Raw genomic sequence first — 13,570 nt, forward strand, 5'->3', positions numbered from 1 at the left:
ACCCAGAGGAAGTTCTGGAGTGGATAGGGTCTGTCTGCGGCGTTCCCCGTTAGGCCCAAAGTGAGAGGGCCATTGTACCTCTCCCTGGATGAGACATCAGATGAGGGTCACCCCTGAAGAGTGTGCCCTTGGTCAATGGGAGGCAATCAGAAAAGGCTGTTTGATGAAGAAAGGTAGCTTGTCATAGCCCTACCAGCTGCTGACGCAGGCTCTTCCATAAAGGGGACCTAAGCAGTTTGATAATATTGAGACATCAGAATAAGTTGAGACATCAGAAAAACTTGACAGAGAGGCAGAAAATATAAGAAAATAAAAGAAAGACTATACAATATGTGATAGTGGGCTAGGAGTGGGTGGAGGGTCAAGGCAAACTGCTAGAAAGGAAATACGATCATGTGGCTTTACCTAGTCACAATAATATGGACATCATATATTGTTTTTGCCTTTTATATTCAACCTGTTAAAATTTGGAAGATTTGTGACTACAAGGCCACAAATGAATGCACATGGTCACCACGTTAATTAAAATTAAAAATTATAGAAAACCAATATTTTGAAGTTGACGGTGAGAAGGAGTGAAAGAGAATAGGATTACTAATATCACTAAAAGATAAAGTTAGAAATCAGCAAATACTGTCTATATGAATAGGACAATAAATAGAGGTTTAAGTATCTATTCAGATTTACAATGGTTACCAGTAGGGAGACAATAAAAGAATAACAGTTTGAAGAATGAAAGTATTTATTCCATAAATATTTGGTAGGTGGTTACATTTGAAGTGATATAGGCATGGTACTTCACAAGTTTCTCAATTTCTTCTGCTACAATTGGCCTGTTTGGATGTAATATCCCTTTCAAAGAAAAGATATGTGTTCTAAATTTTCAAATTTATGTACATAAAGTTGAGAATTGAGAGTTATTTGAATTTTCTCCTTAATGATTTCTCTCAATATTACTTTTTAATTTCTCTTTTTGTGTCCTACTTAGTTTATTAAGTAGTTTATGTTATCAGTTTTTTCACATAACCATATGCTTGATTTGTATTAGTTTTACTCTATTCATACCTTCTAAATATCATTAACTTCTACTTTATCTTGGTTAATGTTTCCCCTTCTGTCTCATTAGAGGTATTTATTTTGCGTTTTTAATTTAATAATTCATTTAATTTATATTTTCCTATTTCAATGTGTAGCATTTAAGACAAGAAACTTTCTTATAGTGACACATTTCATAGAGTTTACACTTTTTTCATAGTTCATAGATTGTGGTTTTTTGTTTTTAAACTATTACATCTATATATTCTTTAATTTTTTATTTATTTGTTTGTTTGTTTGTTTGCTTTTCCTCAGTTTTCAGGTTTTTACTTGAAGATATCTTTTGAGGGGGATTCTATTTTTAAAATCTAACTTCTGCTTTGATACTGTTATCAGAAAGCAAGATATATATTATGGGGAAATATGAAGTTCACTGAAGTTATGTTAGGGCTTGATATAGAACTGATTTTGCATGCATTCCCAAAAGAATTTGAAAAGAAAGTGTGTATTCTATTTTCAGGATGTAGAATTTAGTATATTCATATACATCTAAAATGTCTTACATTTTTATTCATATATGAGACCATAAATTCTTGCCATTTTTGCCCTGTTTAATATAGAGTAAGATATATGAGCCAAAGTCACCAACTTCTCTGATAAATCAATTTCATTTTGTAATTTCTTTTTTTTTTTGCATTATGAATTTTGAATAACAAATCTTTATTGTCAATTATACTCATGTGTAGTATCTTAATAATTAGACTTTCAAATCAAATGTGCTTTTCGTTATTGTAATGATATCTCCATTCTTTTTGCTTGAATGTAATCCATGTTTACTTTCTGGATTCTCTGAATTATTTTGATATAAGCATGGCTTTAATTTATGTCGATAGTTTTTTAACACAGTTTTCTTTCGTTACATATACTTTTTGATAAAAGGAAGCTCCACCTAAGTGTATGGTCATTTATTTCTTCGTTTTGCTTCTTTTCTTCCCAGATAAACTAGACTGGTAGCATAAAAAGAATTCTGCAAAACGCTTTTGTTCACATTTCCTTGAGCTGGAGCCAGCTCTACCTAATCATATTCATATTTTTTGTTATTATTTTTTTATTGTGGACCCATACTTCTTATAGTTGTCCAGATTTAAGGTAGCTTTCCTCATAATCTTAAAAGACCTCCAAATTTAGTTCTCAGAGGAAAATAAAGTCAATACATAAAACAAGTTTGAAAGCTGTGAAACTCACAATTCAACAGGTGACCTCTTTTCTAGATCCCTTAATATTCATTCAATTTCTTTTCCTCTTAAATATGCTCATGTCTCAATCCTTAAAGTATTTCAATGGATTCTCACTGCTCTCAGGATAATGCTCAAACTCTTTCACCTGGCTTATCATGGCATTCATGATGGGAACATGCTTTCATTTCCTGCCTTGCTTCTGAAAACTTCCCTTCTTGCACTCTAAGACACATTCACCCTAATGTTCACTTTAGGTCCTTGATCAGTTTATGGATCTTATTTAGATCTGTGTTTGAACAACTTATAAAGAAAAATGTTTTGAAGACAATCAAAGAAATGTAACTAATAACTGGATTTTAGGAAATTAAGACATTTAATGTTTTTAGATGTCATGATAGTATTTTGGTTTTGTTTAAACAAAGAAATCTTATTTTTTACATACACATGATGAGAGGCTTATGTTAATGTCTGAGATTCGGTTTAAAATAATCCAGATTTGGAAAGTAGATGAAACAAAACTGTTGAGCTCCTAATTGTTTTTTATTATTATTATTGTATTTTAGGTTTTGGGGTACATGTGAAGAACATGCAAAACTGTTGCATAGGTACACATGTGGCAGTGTGATTTGCTGCCTTCCTCCCCTTCACCTATACCTGGCATTTCTCCCCATGCTATCTCTCCCCACCTCCCCAACCCCCACTGTGCCTCCTCTATTTCCCCCGACAGACCCCAGTGTGTAGTGCTCTCCTCCCTGTGTCCGTGCGTTCTCATTGTTCAACACCCGCCTATGAGTGAGAACATGCGGTGTTTGATTTTCTGTTCTTGTGTCAGTTTGCTGAGAATGATGGTTTCCAGGTTCATCCATGTCCCTACAAAGGACACAAACTCATCATTTTTGATGGCTGCATAATATTCCATGGTGTATATGTGCCACATTTTCCCTGTCCAGTCTATCATCGATGGGCATTTAGGTTGGTTCCAGGTCTTTGCTATTGTAAACTGTGCTGCAATGAACATTCGTGTGCATGTGTCCTTATAGCAGAATGATTTATAGTCCTTTGGATATATACCCAGTAATGGGATTGCTGGGTCAAATGGAATTTCTATTTCTAGGTCCTTGAGGAATCGCCACACTGTCTTCCACAATGGTTGAACTAATTTCCACTCCCACCAACAGTGTAAAAGTGTTCCTATTTCTCCACACCCTCTCCAGCATCTGTTGTCTCCAGATTTTTTAATGATCGCCATTCTAACTGGTGTGAGATGGTATCTCAATGTAGTTTTGATTTGCATTTCTCATAATTGTTTAAACACATGGTATGTTGAACACATGGTAATCATTATGTGAACCTCTTGACTTTTGTGTATGTTTGAAACTTTAAAAAAACAAAACCACAAATCTTTTTGGATCAAATTATGGAAATGTATTTTAATATAGTTTTGGATCATATATAGGCATCCACAATTATTCTATTACTACATATTTATATTAAAATGGTATATATGCAATGTATATATAATTTTTATTTACTTTTTTGATTTTGAATTTTTGATTTAAGTTCAGGGATATATTTGCAGGATATGCAGGTTTGTTACATAGTTAAATGTGTGCCATAGTGATTAGCTGCACAGATCATCCCATCACTTATGGATTAAGCTCAGCATCCATTAGCTATTCTTACTGATGCTCTCCCTCCTCCCACCTTCCACCCTCCAACATGCCGTAGTATGGGCTGTTCTCCTCCCTGTGTCCTTGTGTTCTCATTGTATAGCTCCCACTAATAAGTGAGAATATGTGGTGTTTGGTTTTCTGTTCCTGAGTTAGTTTGTCAAGGATAATGGCTTCCAGCTCCATCCATGTCCCTGCAAAGGACATGATCTTGTTCTTTATTAAGGCTGCATAGTATTACATGGTATATATGTACTATATTTTCTTTATCCAATCTATCATTGGTGGGCATTTGGGTTGATTCCATTACTTTGCTATTGTGAAAAGTACTGCAGAGAACATATACTTGCATGTATCTTTATAATAGAATAATTTATATTCCTTTGGGTATATACCCCATAATGGGATTGCTAAGCAGAATGGTATTTCTGCCTCTAGGTCTTTGAGGAATCACCACACTATCTTCCACAATGGTTGAGCTACTTTACACTTCCACCAACAAAAGTGTTCCTTTTTCTCCACAACCTCACCAGCATCTGTTGTTTTTTGGCTTTTTAATAAGAGCCATTCTGACTGGTGTGTGATGGTATCTCATTGTGACTTTTTTTGCATTTCTCTAATGATCAGTGATGTTGAGCTTTTTTTCATATGTTTGTTGGCTGCATGTATGTCTTACACTGAGAAGTATTTGTTCATGTCCTTTGCCTACTTTATTTTTTTATTATTATAAATTTGTTTAAGTTCCTTGTAGACACTGGATATTAGACCTTTGTCAGATAGGTAGATTGCAAAAATTTTCTCCCATTCAGTAGGCTGTCTGTTCACTCTGATTATAGTTTATTCTGCTGTACAGAAGCTCTTTAGGGTAATTAGGTCCTATGTTTCAAATTTTGTTTTGTTACAATTGCTTTTGGTGTCCTTGTCATGAAATATTTGCTGTACCTATGTCCTGCATGGTACTGCCTAGATTTTCTTCTAGGGTTTGTATAGTTTGGGGTTTTATATTTAGGCCTTTAATCCATCCTGAGTTGATTTTTGTATATGGTATAAGGAAGGGGTCTAGTTTTAATCTGCATATGGCTAGACAGTTACCTCAGCACTATTAATTAAATAGGGAATCCTTTCCCTCCTTGCTTGTTTTGGTCAGGTTTGTCGAAGATCAGATGGCTGTAGGTGTGTGGTCTTATTTGTGGGTTCTCTATTCTGTTCCACTGTTCTTTGTATTTTTTTTTGTACCAGTACCATGCTGCTTTGGTTATTCTATGCCTGTAGTATAGTTTGGTCAGGTAGTATGATGCCTCTAGCTTTGTTTTTGTTTGTTTGGTTTGTTGATTGGTTTTTTGCTTAGGATTGCCTTGACCATTCAGGCACTTTTTTGGTTCTATATGAATTTTAAAATAGTTTTCTCTAGTTCTGTGAAGAATGTCAGTGGTCATTTAATGGGAAGAGCATTGAATCTATAAATTTCTTTGAACAGTATGGCCATTTTCATGATATTGATTCTTCCTATCCATGAGCATGGAATATCTTTCCATTTGTTTGTATAATCTCTGATTTCTTTTAGCAGTGGTTTGTGGTTCTCATTGTAGATATCTTTCACCTCGCTGATTAGCTGTATTCCTAGGTATTTTATTGTTTTTGTGGCAATTGTGAATGGGAGTTCATTCCTGATTTGGCTCTCGGCTTGACTGTTGTTAGTGTATCTGAATGCTAGTGATTTTTGCACATTGATTTTGTGTCCTGAGGCCTTGCTGAAGTTGATTATCAGTTTAAGAAGCTTTTAGGCTGAGATTATGGGATTTTCTAGATATAGGATTATGTCACCTACAAACAGGGATAGTTTGACTTCTTCTCTTTCTATTTGAAGGCCTTTATTTCTTTCTCTTGCCTGATTGCCCTGGCCAGAACTTTCTTTATATATATATATATATATATATATAAAATATATATATAATATATATTTTATATATATATATTTTATATATAATATATAATATATATTATATATATATTATATATATTATATATATAATATATATATTATATATATTATATATATATTATATATATATCTTTTAAATATGTGTATATATATATAACATATATATATATATATTGCATTTTAGGTTTTGGGGTACATGTGAAGAGCACGCAAGATTGCTGCATAGGTACATACATGGCAATGTGGTTTGCTGCCTTCCTCCTCATCACCTGTATTTGGCATTTCTCCCCATGTTATCCCTCCCCAACTCCCCACCCCCTGCTGTCCCTCCTCTAGTTCCCCCCAACAGACCCCAGTGTGTGATGCTCCCCTTCCTGTGTCCATGTGTTCTCATTGTTCAACACCCGTCTATGAGTGAGAACATGTGGCATTTGATTTTCTGTTCTTGTGTCAGTTTGCTGAGAATGATGGTTTCTAGGTTCATCCATGTCCCTACAAAGGACACAAACTCATCATTTTTTATGGCTGCATAGTATTCCATGGTGTATATGTGCCACATTTTCCCTGTCCAGTCTATCATCGATGGGCATTTGGGTTGGTTCCAGGTCTTTGATACTGTAAACTGTGCTGCAATGAACATTCATGTGCATGTGTCCTTATAATGCAATGATTTATAATCCTTTGGATATATACCCAGTAATGGGATTGCTGGGTCAAATGGAATTTCTATTTCTAGGTCCTTGAGGAATCACTACACTGTCTTCCACAATGGTTGAACTAATTTACACTCCCACCAACAGTGGAAAAGTGTTTTTATTTCTCCACATCCTCTTCAGCATCTGTTGTCTCCAGATTTTTTAATGATCGCCATTCTAACTGGCATGAGATGGTAACTCAATGTAGTTTTGATCTGCATTTCTCTAATGACCAGTGATGATGAACATTTTTTCATATGTTTGTTGGCCTCATAGATGTCTTGTTTTGTAAAGTGTCTGTTTATATCCTTCACCCACTTTTGAATGTTCAATATTATGTTGAATAGAAGTTGTGAGAGAGGGCATCCTTGTCTTGTGCCAGTTTTCAAGGGGAATGCTTCCAGCTTTTGCCCATTCAGTATGATATTGGTTATGAGTTTGCCATATATGACTCATTCTTTTGAGGTATGTTCCTTCAATACCTAGTTTACTGAGAATTTTTAACATGAATGGATGTTGAATTTTATTGAAAATGCTTTTTCCGCATCTACTGAAATAATCACGTGATTTTGTCTTTAGTCCTGTTTATGTGATGAATCACATTTATCGATTTGCTTATGTTGAATCAACCTTGCGTCCTGGGCATAAAGTCTGTTTGATCGTGGTGGATAAGCTTTTTGATGTGTTGCTAGATTTGGTTTGCCTGTATTTTGTTGAGGATTTTTGCATTGATCTTCATCTGGGATATTGGCCTGAAGTTTGTTTTTTTGTTGTTGTATCTCTACCAGGTCTTGCTATCAAGATGATTCTGGCCTCAAAGAATGAGTTAGGGAGGAGTCCCTCCTTTTCAATTTTTTGGAATAATTTCAGTAGGAATGTTACCAGCTCTTCTTTGTACCTCCAGTAGAATTTGTCTAGTCCTCAGCAGTTGTTGTTGTTGTTGTTGTTGTTGTTGTTGTTGTTGTTGTTTTTGTTGGTAGCTACTTATTACTGCCTTAATTTGAGAATCATTATTGGTCTAATCAGGGATTTAATTTCTTCCAGGTTCAGTCTTTGGAGAGTGTATTTGTTGAGGAATTTGTACATTTCTTCTAGATTTTCTAGTTTATGTGGATAGAGGTATTTTTAGTATTCTCTGATAGTTGTTTGTATTTCTGTGGGGTCAGTGGTAATATCCCCTTATCATTTCTGATTGTGTTTATTTGAATCTTCTCTCTTTTTTATTAGCTAACTAGAAGTCTATTTTATTGCTTTTTTTTCAAAATCCACCTCCTAGAGAAATACAGAACACTTCACAAATTTGCATGTCATCCTTGTACAGGGGCTATAACAATCTTCTCTGTATCATTTCAGGTTTAGTATATGTGCTGCCAAAGTGAGAACAAACACAAGTCTTGACTGAGCCATCTAAACTGTTTTTCATCTCTCTTATGCCATCAAATAAAAGATCATACTAAAAATATTGTTAACAAAAAGTAAAAGACAAATCTAGACCACTTACTATTTTATCTAGTATTTTCTGGATGTACATTACTCTTATCACAATGAGAACTAACAGTCACCCTAATGGTTCAGGTTTTAATAGACTTTTAGATCTGTATATGTTTTGTCAGAAAACAAAGATAACAGATCTTTGATTCTGCCAACCAAGGTTGGCTCTATTCTTGTATGAAGAGTCAGCTTTAATGTATATACCTAACCACTATAACATATTTTTACATTGCTCTAAAATACTAGCCTATTTTTCCTGTTATTGGCTTCATGGCCTGAGTCCCTTACTTCTTAGGAGACCATAACGAAGATGCTGTATTAAAAAGGGCCTTCAGGTTTATTCATGTGAACAAAATATACATATGAAAATGAGCATGCATGCATATGCACATATGTATATTGGCACATACACAGAGATAAATATTTAACACTGTGAACCAAGCGCTGCACTAGAATCTTCAGATATAACAAAGAACTCTGTACTTATAGGAGGTTAGAGTTTGGAAGACATGGTGGAATGGAAAGGCATTGAAAATGATGCAGAGCAATTTATCCTGGCCTTGTGTTTATACCAACTGAGGAGTTACAAAAAATATTATTTCTGGGTCCCATCCAAATCGAATAAATCAAAATGTATGGTTATAGAACCAACTATATGTATTTTTAAAGTTTTCCCAGGAGATACTAATGTGCAGCAAATACTGAAAATACTCATAAAGGCAAAGCTTTACAAACCTTTATCTGAAATCATATGAAAACTTTTCTGTGCCATCTTTCTTCCACTGCTGTCCTCTTGCTCCATACTCCCGGATTTAGTAAGAAGAAAATGAATTATAACACTAAGATAGACGGCAAGTTGATGGTGCTTGGAGTTCATTCATTTATTTATTCTGTAAACATTCATTGAGCACCTATTATAAGCTGTGTGCTGGGCACTCTGGTGGTAGTTGCTAATATGAAATTAACAAGACATTGTTTTCATTATATCAATTAGGAGAAACAAGTAAGTCATTTGTGATTGCATTCCTGAACGATAAGGGCAACACTGTGAGGGTAAGTTTAAGTTAGGTAAAGGTGAGGAAGCTGGGCGTGGGTTTTTAAAACAAAAGGAAGAAGTTCCTTTTTCCCTTTTCTGTTTTGCCATTTAATTTATTTGTGGAAGAAAACTGGTAATTGGTCCTATGGATTTTGCTTATTTTGACCTTCTATTTATTTTTACTTTTTTTTCTCTTGCCTCTTGTATTTCCTGTAAACTGTGAGCTGAATCTAGAGACTTGTTCATATTCAGGTTCAAGTATGGGCCCGAATACTTCATAGGTAATGGATACCCATGCTACCTGTCTTAAGTGCCTTTGGATTTCATGGACCATTATTTTCATTCCCTATATCCAGTATTTTATCAAGGACTTTTAAGTAATGATTTTCTTTTACTCCTTAATTTATTTGCCATCATTTTCTATGAAGAGGAATTTTCTGTGATTGACTATTTAGCTATGCTGCAGTACAGTGGGTATAGAAAAATCAAGATAAAGGCTTGCTTCTTCATCAGTTTCCAAAATGATGAGTTGGTACTTGAATATCAAAGTTGGCTGATGAATAATTTTTCCTGTTATCATTATGAACTCACGTTTATTAAAATTAATCTTTTTGGTCCATTACAATTATTTTCCCTGAATAATCCCAACTTTGATCAATGACAACCACTTCTGATTTGCTCCAGAGAACTTTAGACTTGACCCCAGTCATCACTGGTAGCTTCCTTGTTTCTGGTATGATATAATTTAACCGACATATCTTATACTTTCCCTGATCTACACTGAGAACCAACAGCCTAACAAGTACCTTAGTGGGAGTTGATATTTAGGGACTCAATCTGAAAACTTGCCTGGAGTTACATAACCTAGGGAGGATGGCAGTGCTTTTCGGAGAATGAGTGATAAAATGGGCATTCCACATGGGCTGAGAAGTGCATGGTGCTCTGCAGGAAAATCATGCCATAGAGACAACAGGATTTTTTAATGCTTTTTCAATGCTTTTTCATTACTACTTTTCATTCTCTAAGGCATATGTTTGTAGGCTCTATGTCCCCTTTCCCCATGGCTTACCTCCTTTGATGATGAAAAGGTTTGATAGTAGCAGGCAATTATTTTATAAATTACCACTTCATTTAATATGGTTCTGTGTCCATCAAGGTATATGATAATCAGGAGATAGTGAGTAGTCACTGTGCTAGCTTTAAGGGATTCAAACAGGATTAAAACCTTATTTCACATTGTCCTTCAGCCTATTTCAATAGAGTGATGAATGCTATTGGAGCCCAGAGCAAAGGGGTAATAAATTCTGCCTGAGAGAAAAGGAGAAATAGTCATGGAGTGAGTTTTTGGTAAAGATCTTGAAAAAATAAAACTTCGGTGTGTGTGTATGTATGTAACAGGGCATTCGGGAGTTAGGGCACTGTTTAAAACAGATAGACAGCTGTAATAAAGACAAAGAGAAAGTGATTTAAAAGTGGAGAGGTAGTAGATCCAGGTGGTTAGAGTATTGAGTGCCTGGGTGGAAGTTCCAACATTATGCTGAGAAGACACTTTCAGTCAGTTTGTTGAGGAGGCAAAGTCACTTATAAAGTTATTATCTAAACTTGGGTAATTACAGTTGGCAGTAAATAGAGAGGCATATTACTGACACACTGTACAAATAGAACAGTTATTCTGATAAGTGAATGTGAGGAAGGATTTAAAGACCACAACATAATTTTGCCTATGATGACTGTTATTGGAGCTTGGTTGATAATGGAGTGAGACCAAAGTAGAGTAGTTAGAACTCAGAAATAACCTGATAAGACAGAGAAGGATGATAAAGAATTTTAGAAATCATAGAACTTAAAGAAATCAAAACATAGACAATCAAGAATCAGACAAATTTACCGGTAAATGTCAGACAATTGGCAGGAGAGCCATTAAGGTTGAGTAACTTGTTCAACAACACATCTATCCATCCATTCATTTATTAATTCATTCATAATCATTTCCTCAATGATTATCAAGGCCTATTATGTTCATGTGTCTTATGGTAATTAAAAAAACTGGGATTCAAAGCCGCAACTTTTAGTCTGATGTTGGTGTTGTCTGATACCCGCTGCACAGTCCATCTCACTGGGTACACTTTGACTCTGTACGTTAAACCAAGGTAATTAGACATTCATCCTTTTTCACTAAATGTTGACACTAGTTGATTATGAATAGTTTCTGGGCTTGCACAGGGTTACTTGGGCTTTCCCTTTTCGGAAAATCCATGTGCTTCTGAGCATGTTTTATTATTTTTAATTTCAACTTTTATTTTAGATACAAGGGTACCTACGGAGGTTTCGTGCATGGATATATTGCATCCAGGTAGTGAGTATAGTCCCCATTAGGTAGTTTTTCAGCACACAGTCTCTCCCTCCCTCCTCACTCTAGTAGTCTAATGTCTGTTGTTTCCATCTTTATGTCCATGTGTGCTCGGTGTTTAACTCCCACTTATCAGTGAGAGCATGTGATACTTGGTTTTCTGTTCCTGCATCAATTCACTTAAGATTATAGAGCTGAGCATGCTTTTGATCAAGTCTGTCCACAGTCAAGGATTCAAAACACCCTATCATATAAGATGACCATTCACTTTTTACAGTCCAGACCTCAAGGAGATGGTGTACTTCCATTACTAATGGAGAAGATGTGTCCAACTTCTGCCCTAGATTCACACCATAGCTTAATACATTACATATCCTCAAAAAATGATCTACTCATTAAAATAAGCATAACTTCATTTATTTTCCATCAAACCCTATAAGTATTTTGCTATTTGATGCATCTCTGTAAATAGAGCAGTTTACAAACTAGAAGTGCACATTTCAACTGATTCCTAGTCTTTTCATTCTCTCTATATTAATCTTTGTTACTTTAGTCTCAAAACACCTGCAAAAGAATTCATGCTGATTCTTGCTTATTTGACATCAAAATTCCTGAGAGCTTCTTCCTCTGAACCAGGTTTCTTTCTTTTTTTTTTTTCTTTCAGTGTAAGGGATCTTCTCTACTTCCTGCTGAAAAAAAAAAAAAAAAAAAAAAAAAAACCTAGTAATAATAACCTACCACCTCTTCCACTGATTTCCCACTGATAATGGGACCCTGGTCATGGACTTTCTACCCAGGAGCAGTTTTAATATTTGTTCCCTAAAAATACACATGAGGTATTTCAAAGCTCTTTTGTTGTTTTTTATACTTAAGGAGTTATACAACTCTTTCTGCCAGACATTCAAGTCATATTGAACACAATGCTTATACATAAAATAGCAATTTCTCTTGACTGTCCCTTGAGAAAGAGAAATGTCAGAGATCTGATCGCCCTCAGAGTGATAATTATAAAAATTATGTAAAAATGTTCATAATGTCTTACACCAATGTATTATGGTGTAAGACATTATGAAAATTTTATATGTCTGAAAAAATACCCAAGGCTTGATAATTTATAAAGAAAAAGAGGCTTAATGGGCTCACAGTTTTATATACCTCAGAAGCCCTCAAAAGCATGGTCAAAGGTGAAGGAGGGGCAAAGGTGTGTCTTATATGGCATCAGGCAAGAGAGTGTGTACAGGGAAACTGCCCTTTATAAAACCATCAGATCTCATAAGACTTAATCACTGTCATGAGAACAGCATGGGAAAGCCCACCCCCATGATTCAATTACCTCCCACCAGGTCCCTCCAAAGACACACAGAGATTGTGGGAGCTACAATTCAAGATGAGGTTTGGGTGAGGATACACCCAAACCATATCATTCTGCCCCTGGCCTCTATCAAATCGTATATCCTCACATCTCAAAACCAATAGTGCTTTCCCAACACTCCCCCAAAGTCTTAACTTATTTCAGCATTAACTCAAAATCCCACATTTTAAAGTCTCATCTGAGACAAGGCCAGTCCCTTCTGCTTATGACCCTGTAAAATCAAAAGCAAGTTAGTTAATTACTAGATACAATGAGGGTACAGGCATTGGGTAAATACACCTGTTCCAAATGGGAAAAATTGGCCAAAACTACAGGGCTACAGGCCTTATGCAAGCCCAAAATCCAGCAGGGCATTCAAATCTTAAAGCTCCATAATGATCTCCTTTGACATTATGTCTTATATCCAGCTCATGCTGATGCAAGAGGTGGGCTCCCACAGTCTTTGTCCCTGTGGCTTTGCAGGATACAGCATCCTCTCCTGGATGCTGTAATGGGCTGACATTGAGTGTCTGTGGCTTTCCCACGTGTACAGTGCAAGCTGTCAATGGATCTACCATTCTGGGGTCTGGAGGACGGTGGCCCTCTTCTTGCAGCTCCACTAGGCATTGCCCCAGTGGGACTTTGTGTGGAGGCTCTACCCCCACATTTCCCTTCCACACTGGCCTAGCAGAGGTTCTCCATGAGGGCCCTGCCCCTGAAGCAAACTTCTACCTGGACATCCAGGCATTTCCATACATTCTC

General features: G+C 35.8%; 1 protein-coding gene and 1 non-coding gene across 15 annotated transcripts in view; one reads left to right on the forward strand and one right to left on the reverse strand.

Moving 5' to 3' along the window:
• The window catches only part of RALYL (RALY RNA binding protein like), a 737,413-nt gene that overhangs the window by 470,765 nt on the left and 253,078 nt on the right, over positions 1-13,570 (forward strand). The window lies entirely within an intron of this gene.
• LOC135278132 (U6 spliceosomal RNA) lies at positions 7,857-7,963 on the reverse strand. The gene has a single exon (XR_010345690.1). It is a non-coding gene; the product is annotated as a U6 spliceosomal RNA (small nuclear RNA).

This window comes from Aotus nancymaae, unplaced genomic scaffold (genome assembly GCF_030222135.1).
Source record: "Aotus nancymaae isolate 86718 unplaced genomic scaffold, 86718_ANA_hifiasm-v0.15.2.pri h1tg000036l, whole genome shotgun sequence".
NCBI classification, from domain to species: domain Eukaryota; kingdom Metazoa; phylum Chordata; class Mammalia; order Primates; family Aotidae; genus Aotus; species Aotus nancymaae.